A 9743-nucleotide genomic window follows, 5' to 3' on the forward strand; every position below is an offset into this window, starting at 1 on the left:
ACACTCTTTCTTCTTTCTGATTTCTCTCTTTTAAAATGGGAATGTCTATCCATGCCTGCCTCACCATGGTATCCTGGAAGCACAGAATTTCTCTGTGTCACAAGCTCACAGCTGGAAGAAGAATTTACCTCAGGATCAATCAATTTCAAGTCTCATCCATACCTGATTTAGATGATATTTAGATGAGGATTTGGATATGGAATTGATTCTGGAACGGGTTAAGAATTCGGAATTGGGGTGAATGTATTTTGCACATGAGAAGGATATAAACTTTGGGTACCCAGAGGGCAAAGTGTTTTGGACTGAACTGTGCTCTCCTACTATTTATACATGGAAGCCTTAATCCACAATTTGGCTGTATTTGGAGACAGGATCTTTTAAAAGGCGATCAACGTTAACTGAGGTCATAACCAGTCTGTGGTATTTTATTATACCAGCCCTAGAAGACCAACTCAGGCGCTGTCAGGAAAGTGAAAAGACAGAGCACAGAATGGGAAGAAATTTTGCAAACCGTATATCTGATGTTATACCTAGAATATATAAATAATTCTTAAAATTCAACAATAAAAAGCCAACCCCACTTAAAAAAACAGGCACAAAATGTGAATAGATATTTCTCCAAAGAAGATATACAAATAGCCAAAAAGAAAACTTCCTAAAAATTGTGCACACAACCTCTGCTTATATCCCATGGCAAAAGCTCACTACATGCTCATTCTTTGCTCAAGGAAAAACTGGAAATACAGCTTTTATTGTGGATGGTCATGGACCCATCAAAATTAAGTTCTATTACTAAAATAAAGAGAAAATGGCTAATGGGCAACAACTATCAATCGCTGTCACACATCTCTACCTAGAAAGCAGCACAGAGACACAAGGAAATGAAACTATGACAGGTTTCAGGACATGAGGATAGAAAAGGCAGTTTCCTAATTTAAATCTACTTAGAGTCCCAGAAGGAGAATGGAGAGAATGGAGACGAGCTTATGTCCGTATAATGAGCGAGGACTTTCCATATTGATAAAAGCATAGATCCACACATCAGAAGTCACCAAGAAGACTAAGTAAAAAATCCAACCTAGAAAATTCCAGGGAAACTGTCAACATAAAAGATGATACTTTTTTTTTTTACAGCATACCTTCAAATCAGTTGCATTATTGTCCTAAGTGCTGCTGTAACATAGTACCACAAAGTGGGTGGCTTAATGTAACAGAAATTTATTGTCTCACAGTTCTGGAGTCTACAAGCCCAAAAGCCGGGTGGCAGCAGGGTCATGAACTGGTAGGGGAAAATCCTTCCTTGCCTCTTCCTTGTTTCTAATGATTTGCTATCAATCCTTGTCAGTGGGCTCAGACACTTGGCTTGCACCTGCAAAACCTCAACCTCTGCCTCCATCATCATCTGTTATCTCTTCATATATCTGTGTCTCTGTGTCTCTTTTCCTCTCCTAAAACGACACCAGTCATATTGAATTAATGGGCCGCCCTTCTCCAATATGACCTTATCTTAACCAATTATATCTGCAATTGTCCTATTTCAAAATAAGGTCACATTCTTAGATACTGGGGCTTAGGGCTTTAACATATCTTTTTGAGTTGTACAATTCAACCCATAACATCAGGCCAAAAAAAAAAAAAATCAGCTTATTTACAAAAGCACAATAATTAAACTGACAGCAGACTTGTTAACACAAAAGGGAAACCAGAAGACAGAATAATATCTTCAAGTATTTAGGAAAATAACTGTCATCTTGGAATTATGTACCCAGTAACACTATTTAATAAGACCAAGGACAAAATAAAGACATTTCACCTGAACAAAAGCACAGGGTTTATTACCAATTGATCTTCACCAAAGGAAACTATAAATGACACTTCAGAAAAAAAATAATCCTAGAAAAAGTTCTGAAAGACAGGAATATAGTGATCAAAGAAATTAGTGAACATGTAGAGATATCTAAATACACATAATTTATAACTTTCCAAAACTGATTGAAGAAGAAATAGTAAGACCATATATTTCTATAAATATATATGTAAAGAAATATATGTATTTCTGTATGAAGAGATTTGATTAGTAAAAACTCTCTCATTAAAAAAAAAGTCCAGAAGTTTATACAAATCAGTTCCACAAAATATTTAAGGAACAAATAATTTTAAACTTATTTTCAACACGTCCAGAGAATTTATAAAAAGTAGAGTTAGAAAATGCCCCAGTCCAACTCATTTACTGAAGTTAATAAAATATTAATACCAAAGCCAGACAAGGATAGTATATGAACATTAAATTATAGAATAATACTCATGAAGAAAGGTACAAAAAGAATAAGTAGCAAACCAAATACAACACTGCATTTAAAAGATAGTGTATTATAACCAGGTTGGGTTTACCCAGGGGTACAAACGTAATTTAATACTAGAAAATCAATGCAATTTACCACATTAAGGTATTAAGGGAAAAAAGTATATCCATAGATACACCAAAAAATATTTGATAAAATCCAATACCCATTTATGTTAAAAATTCTAGCAAGACACCTCCTGTCCTAGCGATGCACCTCACTGCTCGGGACAGAGGCACGGGAGGTGTGGAGTGTGGTAGCGGTGGGCACCCTCCGCTCTGTGCCCACCGGCCTCAGCTCCGAGCCTGGCCAGCCTGCTGCAATCACAGAAATGAGCAAGTGTCTGCCTGAACTGTTTTCCAAAGGATAAACATTACAAGGCATTGAATACAGCAGCTCACCAAGGAAATCCTATTTTTTAAAAAGATTTTGTTATTTTTAAGTAATCCCTACACCCAGACTCACAATCCTGAGATCGAGAGTCGCACGCTCTACCAAATGAGCCAGCCAGACACCCCAAGAAAACCCTGTTGGTCCGCGGGGGACACAACTTCCCACAGCCGCAGGGAGGCTGCTGCTCAGGAGCCATCTGAAACGAGCTCTTTTTCAGGAGGTTTTGTCTAAATTTTGTGCAGCGATGGGGAAACTGCAAAGCAAACTCAAGCACGGCACTTCTCAATACAGCAGGCCCAATGGAATTATGGAAGAGAGAATTCAAACTACAGCTTGTCAGGCGTCTGGCCCGGCCCCTGTGGACACGGTCTCTGTTGTTTCTGCTCTGAACTCGGACCATGTCTCCAGAGGAAAAGACAAGACAGTCGTGGCCTCTAATTGGAAAACTGGAAATGTGGTGAAAGGTTCAGAGGACGAAGGCAGCCTGTACTCACAAATCAAGCCAGTTCTTCAGCACCTGTCGTGAAAGGATGGTCACGATGTGGGACTTGCGTGGTCCCTCACAACCAAGGCTGCAGTTCCCTGGCCACGCCCTGGCGGTCACTGCATTGGCTGTGAGTCCAGACGTGTCACAGCTGCACCCTGGCTCTCGGGACACCGCCCTGCTTCTGTGGGATGTTGGGACCAGTGTACAGAGAGAGCCTCCGTCTCTAGGAACCCAGTCACTTACCTGTGCTGGGTCCCCCAAGAACCATATACACTACAGACTTCGGAAGATTAAAACCGTCCAGAGTATGGAACAGTCGAGGGCTGCAGGTACCTCATACATTTCCTGCAAAGCAGCTGAATCAGACTTACCGTGAGGTCAGTGAGGGCAGACACAAGTGTGTCTCCTAGAGCAACAGCTTTGGAGGAGAAGGCTGTGAAGCCACATTGTGGAACCTAAGGCAGACACGGAACAGAATATGAGACTATAAGGGGCGTTTCCAGACTGTTGCATCCTGTGTCTTTCTACCAAGAGCACTGGCCTCCATGCCTGTAATTGCTACTTTATCACATGACTGCAAAGTGACATTTAGGAAACAACACACTGGAGCCTGCCTGTTCACCTTGTCCCTGGATAGATTAGGACCTTTGACTTCCCTGGCTGTTAGTGACACTGTCTCCTTAGGGTATGCAAGTTTCAGCAGAGGAATTCACCTATTCAGAGGGGACCACAACCAAGGGAAGTAGCAGCTTTCTGAGGCCAAGAGAATTTCACTGGACAGTATCAAACCTTGACCAGTCAAAAACAAAAACAAAAACAAAACAAAAACACCTCTTAGCAAAACAATTATGGAAGAGAAATTTAATCTAATAGGAAACAATTTTGGGGGCGCTTGGACAGCTCAATCAGTTAAGCATCCGACTCTTGTTATCAGCTCAGGTCATAATCTCAGGGTCGTGAGTTCAAGCCCCATGTTGGGCTCCACTTAGGAAGAAAAAAACAACTGTTCTTAAAAATGCTGATAGTAAAGAATAATAATAATTTAAAAATAAATAAAAATGCTTACAGCAAACATTACCTTTATTGGAAAAACATTAAAATTATTCTCTTTAAAATCAGGAGTAAGGCAAAGCCACTATTGTCTCTTCCATTCAACATTATATAATTGTCCTAACTAGCATACTAACATAAGAACAGAAATTTTATAAGGATCAAAGAGGAAGAGACAAAAATATTATCATTCATAAATGATATGATTGTCACCTTCAGAGTTTTTTTTTAATTTTTTTTAAAGATTTTTTATTTATTTATTAGACAGAGATAGAGACAGCCAGCGAGAGAGGGAACACAAGCAGGGGGAGTGGGAGAGGAAGAAGCAGGCTCATTGCGGAGGAGCCTGACGTGGGGCTCGATCCCATAACGCCGGGATCATGCCCTGAGCCGAAGGCAGATGCCCAACCGCTGTGCCACCCAGGCGCCCCACCTTTAGAGTTTTTTACACAAAAGAACTGATAGACTAACCACTAGACCTAATAAAGTAATTTAGTAATGTTTCTAGATACAAAATAAATATACAAAAATCAAGCATATGCTATACCTTGGTTAGGAAATGTAATTTTTTTCCTTTTTTAGATAATATAATATTAAAAAGATAACCAGAGAAAAAGATATACAAATGACCCATAAAAATATGACAAAACATTCAACTTCACTTACGATTTAAAAAATGTAAATTAAAAGTACAATGAAATATCATCTGTCATTATCAGATTGGCAAAAATTCAAAAGTTTGACAGCACACTGTTGGTGAGGCAGTGAGAGAAAAGTCACTCTCATACATTGCCAGAAAGAATATAGAGTAGTGCAACCCCTCTAAAGGATTATTAGGTGTTATCTAACAACAATTCATCTGCATGTACCCTTTGACTCAGCTATCCATTTCCTAGGTATTTACCCTAAACAGGCACCTCCACAAAGATTGAATTTTATATACATATAGTAATTCATTCAGGCATTTTTGTAGTAGTAAAATATTGCAAATGTAGTTGGATAAACTATGCTTACTACATATAATAAAGAAACGGAATTGTAAAAAAGAATGAAGATTTCTACAGACTGATATAGAGTGATTTATGGGTATATTGTTAAGTGCAAAAGGGTATATAATATGCTACTTTTTGTATAAGAAAATGGAAATATTTGCTTATTTTCTCAAAAAAAAAAAAAAAGCGAAGAAGAGGGGCGCCTGAGTGGCTCCGTCAGTTCAGCATCCAACTCTTGATTTCAGCTCAGATCGTGATCTCGAGGTTGTGAGATAGAGCCCCACCTTGGGCTCTGTGCTGGGTGTGGAGCTGCTTAAGAGTCTCTCTCTCTCTCTCTCTCTCTCCCCACTCTCTCCCTCTGCCCCTTCCCCATCTCTAAAAAAAGAAAAACAAAGAAGAATAAATCAAATCCTGATTAATAGCTACTGTATAAATCTATTGGGGCTACCACAAAATACCACAGCCTGGGTGGCATAAACAACAGAAATGTATTTTCTCACAGTCCTGGGGGTTAAAAGTTCAAGATCGAGGTGCCAAAAAATTTGGTTTCTGTTGATACATCAACTCTGGTGGCATCTCTTCCTGGCTTGCAAATGGCTGCCTCCTTGCTGTGTCCTTACGTGGCCTTTTCTCTCTGCATGTGCATAGGAAGAGAGAGGGTGCTCTGATGTCTCATTTTCTTCTTGTAAGAACACCAGTCTTATCTGATAAAGGCCTCACCCTTATACTCTCATTCATCTTTTATTACCTCTTTAAAAGCCCTATCTCCAAAAGCAGTAACATTGGAGGTTAGGTCTGCAACACATGAATTTTGGGGGAACACAATTCAGTCCATAACAGTCACCTCTAGGGAATGAATGGAATGGATAGGAATACTAATGAGATTTCTCCAAGCATACCTTTTTGTAAAGTTTAAAATTTTTTTGGTAAAGTTTAATCACATAAATGGTTTATGTATTTTTAGGAGATTAAATAAAAAACAATGAAACAAATGAACTTGATCATATCAAATTGATACATAACCACATTGACAAAAATTTCATTTATTTTTGAACATAGCATTCTGGCTATACATGCTTAATAATACATAGTCTAATAACTACAAAGAAATTTTGAAAGTTGCTTGGGTTTGTTGTTGGTGGCATCAATGGATTAGTAATTCTGGAACAATTTTGTCTTTGTTGTAGGATAGAGCAAACAAGTGTATATATTGAAGTTATTATGAGAAATAGTGCTTTATACTGTTGGGTAGCAATAACAGCAATCACAGAGTCATTACTTTCTTGTGCCGGTTTCCTAAGCCCCAGTTCCCACAGGTTGATACAAGAGCTAGGTGATACCTGCACATAATGTGCGTTGAGTTACCAGACAGGAATCCTAAGCTTAGGGAGCCCAAATTTTTTATAATGGGCTGCAAGCAAATATGCCTGACTTTTGCTTTAGAGAGCTGTTACCTTTATTGCATTGGGTAATAATAAACTTTAGCTTCCAAGGGTGTTAACTATCCAAATATCTTTGGAAAGGTAATCCAGGGCAAAAGTACAGTTGCGCTTCTGCTCACAAGTCAAGAAGAAATGTGAGACCATGGAAAACTATCTCCCAGTAGCCAGTGTATAGAACATTCTACAAAACAATTGTTCTGGAGGGACACCTGGCTGACTCAGCCAGTGGAGCATGCAACTCTTGATCTCAGGGTTGTAAGTTTGAGCCCCACATTGGGTGTAAAGATTACCTAAAAATATAATCTTTAAACAACAACAACAACAAAAACAACAACAAAACAACAAACAATTGTTCTGGAATCATTAAAATGTTAATGTCCTAGCAAATGCTGTCAGAGTCCTGCTCATATTTCCTCTACTTTCCCACTTTAATGTGCTCCCCACCCCCACGGTTTTCATTTCTTCACCTGAGGGCTTTTTTCCTAAAACTTTGCCTAAAGCAGACCCGTGGGGAATTAGCTTCCCCAGGAGCCGCCTCAACCAATGACTCTTACAAGTTAGCATGTAAGTGTTCCAGCTCCCTTGCCGTCGGAGTGTGAAAACTGCGAGATACAGGTTTGACATGAATTCTCCAAGCTTCCCAACAGTACGGAGCAGTTTTCTTCAGTGATACCTGGCTTAATAACACACCCATTATTGTCTGCTTTCTTTCTCTGTCTCACTTCCCCATTACTCTGCTGGTGTTTCTTGAGATCACCTCCCAAGTAAGCTACTTGTACTTGAATCCTTGTCTCGGAGTCTGCTTCCGGTAGAACCCAAAATAAGACAACCCAATAAATCCAAGTGGAAATGTCGGATATGCAATTGAATATGAATGTCAAATTCAGATGAGAGGTTCGGGCAATTTGTGGGTCATCAGCAAAGAGATGGTTCTTTGTTCTGGTTATCTACTGCAACAAGAGAGATTAACCTAAAATTAACCTAAAATTTAGTGTCTGAAACAAATTCTTCTTTTTTTTTTAGCTCACAATTTTGTAGATTGGAAATTTGAGCCTGTCTCAGCTAGGCAAGTATTCTCTTTCACATGGCATCACCTGAGGTCACTCACTGCATGGTGTTCAGCTGCCAGATGAACTTTAATCCGTCACAGCATATAACACTGAGCCAAAATGAGAACACCAAAGGTGTGAATAGAGGCAACTCCATCCTTCCAGCTACTCCGCCCGAAGACTGAATCCTCCTTAATTCCTCTCTCTTATCCCTCACATTCAGTCTACTTTCAGATGTCCAGAATCCAACCACATTCATCACTCCATTATTACCACCGTGACCCAACCCGCTGTGGTTTCTCATCTGGATTATTTCAATAGTTGCCTAACTGGTCTCTGTGCTTTCTCTCACCCTCCCTACCATCCTTTTTAAAGCTAGATCCCATTTTATCACTTTTGTGCTCAGAATACTCCAATGACTTCCAATCTTACTCACAGTAAAATGCAAATTCTTACAATGGCCTATAATTCCTACAAGATTTGGTATTCTCTGAGTCTTTGAAGTTAATCTGCTACTCTCCTACTAGTTCATTCTGCTCCAGTCACACTGAGTTCCTCGCTATTTCTTGACAATGCCAAGCATGCTGTTGCCTCAAGACTTGCTTCTTCTGATGGACACGTCTTCTGCCAGATAGCTTCAAGCCTTGTTTCCTCACTTCCTTCAGGTCTCAGATGTCACTACCCCTGAAGCCTATCTGACTCCCTGTACAGAACAGCAGCTCTCTAACCTCAGGGGCAATAAAAAAAACAATGAATAAAGAACAGCCATCTTTCTATGTACTCCCTATCCCCCTTACTGTTTCATTTTTCTCGATCTGACATACTATATATATAGTATATGTATTATGCTTGTTTGTTAATTTTCATTTTTTAAGATTTTTATTTTATATATTTATTTGAGAGAGAGAGAGACCAGGAGCAGCAGAGGGAGAGGGAGAAGCAGACCTCCCACTGAGCAGGGAGCCTGATGCAGGGCTGGATCCCAGGACCCTGAGATCATGCACCTTGTTTGTTTATATCCTATCTCCTCCTCTGAAATGTAAGTTCTGTGAGGGAAGGAACTTTCTTTTATTCCCTGTTTCACCCCTGTGCTTGGAACATAGGTGGTACTTAGAAAAAAATTGCTTAATGAATAAATGAATGAGCAAATAATACTGGACATTTGGGTTGTTTCAAGCTTTGTGTGTACCAAGTTTTATACATATTACTTCCATATTTTATGATTAATTCCTTTGTATATATTTCCAAAATGAGACTATTGAAAAAAAATTTTGGCTTTTAATAGAAGTTATCAAATTGCTTTCCAAAATAATTAATACAATTAGGTAGAGGGTACTAGTTATAAGATGCTCCTGCTAGGCATTATACTTTGAAACTTTTCCACAAACTTTAAAGGAAAGACTAGCAGATTTGATTATTTGTCCATATGTATTTATTTATTTATTTATTTATTTATTTATTTATTTATTTTTAAAGATTTTATTTATTTATTTAAGAGAGAGAGAATGAGAAAAAGAGAGAGAGCGTGAGAGGGGGGAGGGTCAGAGGAAGAAACAGATTCCCTGCCTAGCAGGGAGCTGGATGCGGCACTTGATTCCAGAACTCCAGGATCATGACCCAAGCCAAAGGCAGTCACTTAACCAACTGAGCCACCCAGGCACCCCTCCATATTTTTTTAAAGTTTATTTATTTTTTTTTAGTAATCGCTACACCCAATGTGAGGCGTGAACCTGCAACTCCGAGATCAAGAATCGCATGCTCTATTGACTGAGCCAGCCAGGTGCTCCTCCGTATTTATTTACAACCATCAATAGTATGTTTAAATAAATAAATATAATATAAATAAAAATAATACTTTAAAAAATTAAAATCTCATCCACAAGCTTTCTCAGGTTTAATCACCTTTGTGGCTCTGACCTATCCTTGGCTAGCTATAATTAAAGGTGAACTTAATAACCTATTCTAAACACTGCTTCCTATTTTCCTCC

The 9743-nt window shown here is 38.9% G+C and overlaps 1 pseudogene; it reads left to right on the top strand.

The window, feature by feature from the left end:
• Positions 1–3968, top strand: part of LOC103675764 — a 12333-nt pseudogene extending 8365 nt beyond the window's left edge.
• Positions 3969–9743: the final 5775 nt, after the last annotated feature.

Source organism: Ursus maritimus, unplaced genomic scaffold, assembly GCF_017311325.1.
Source record: "Ursus maritimus isolate PB19 unplaced genomic scaffold, ASM1731132v1 scaffold_26, whole genome shotgun sequence".
NCBI classification, from domain to species: domain Eukaryota; kingdom Metazoa; phylum Chordata; class Mammalia; order Carnivora; family Ursidae; genus Ursus; species Ursus maritimus.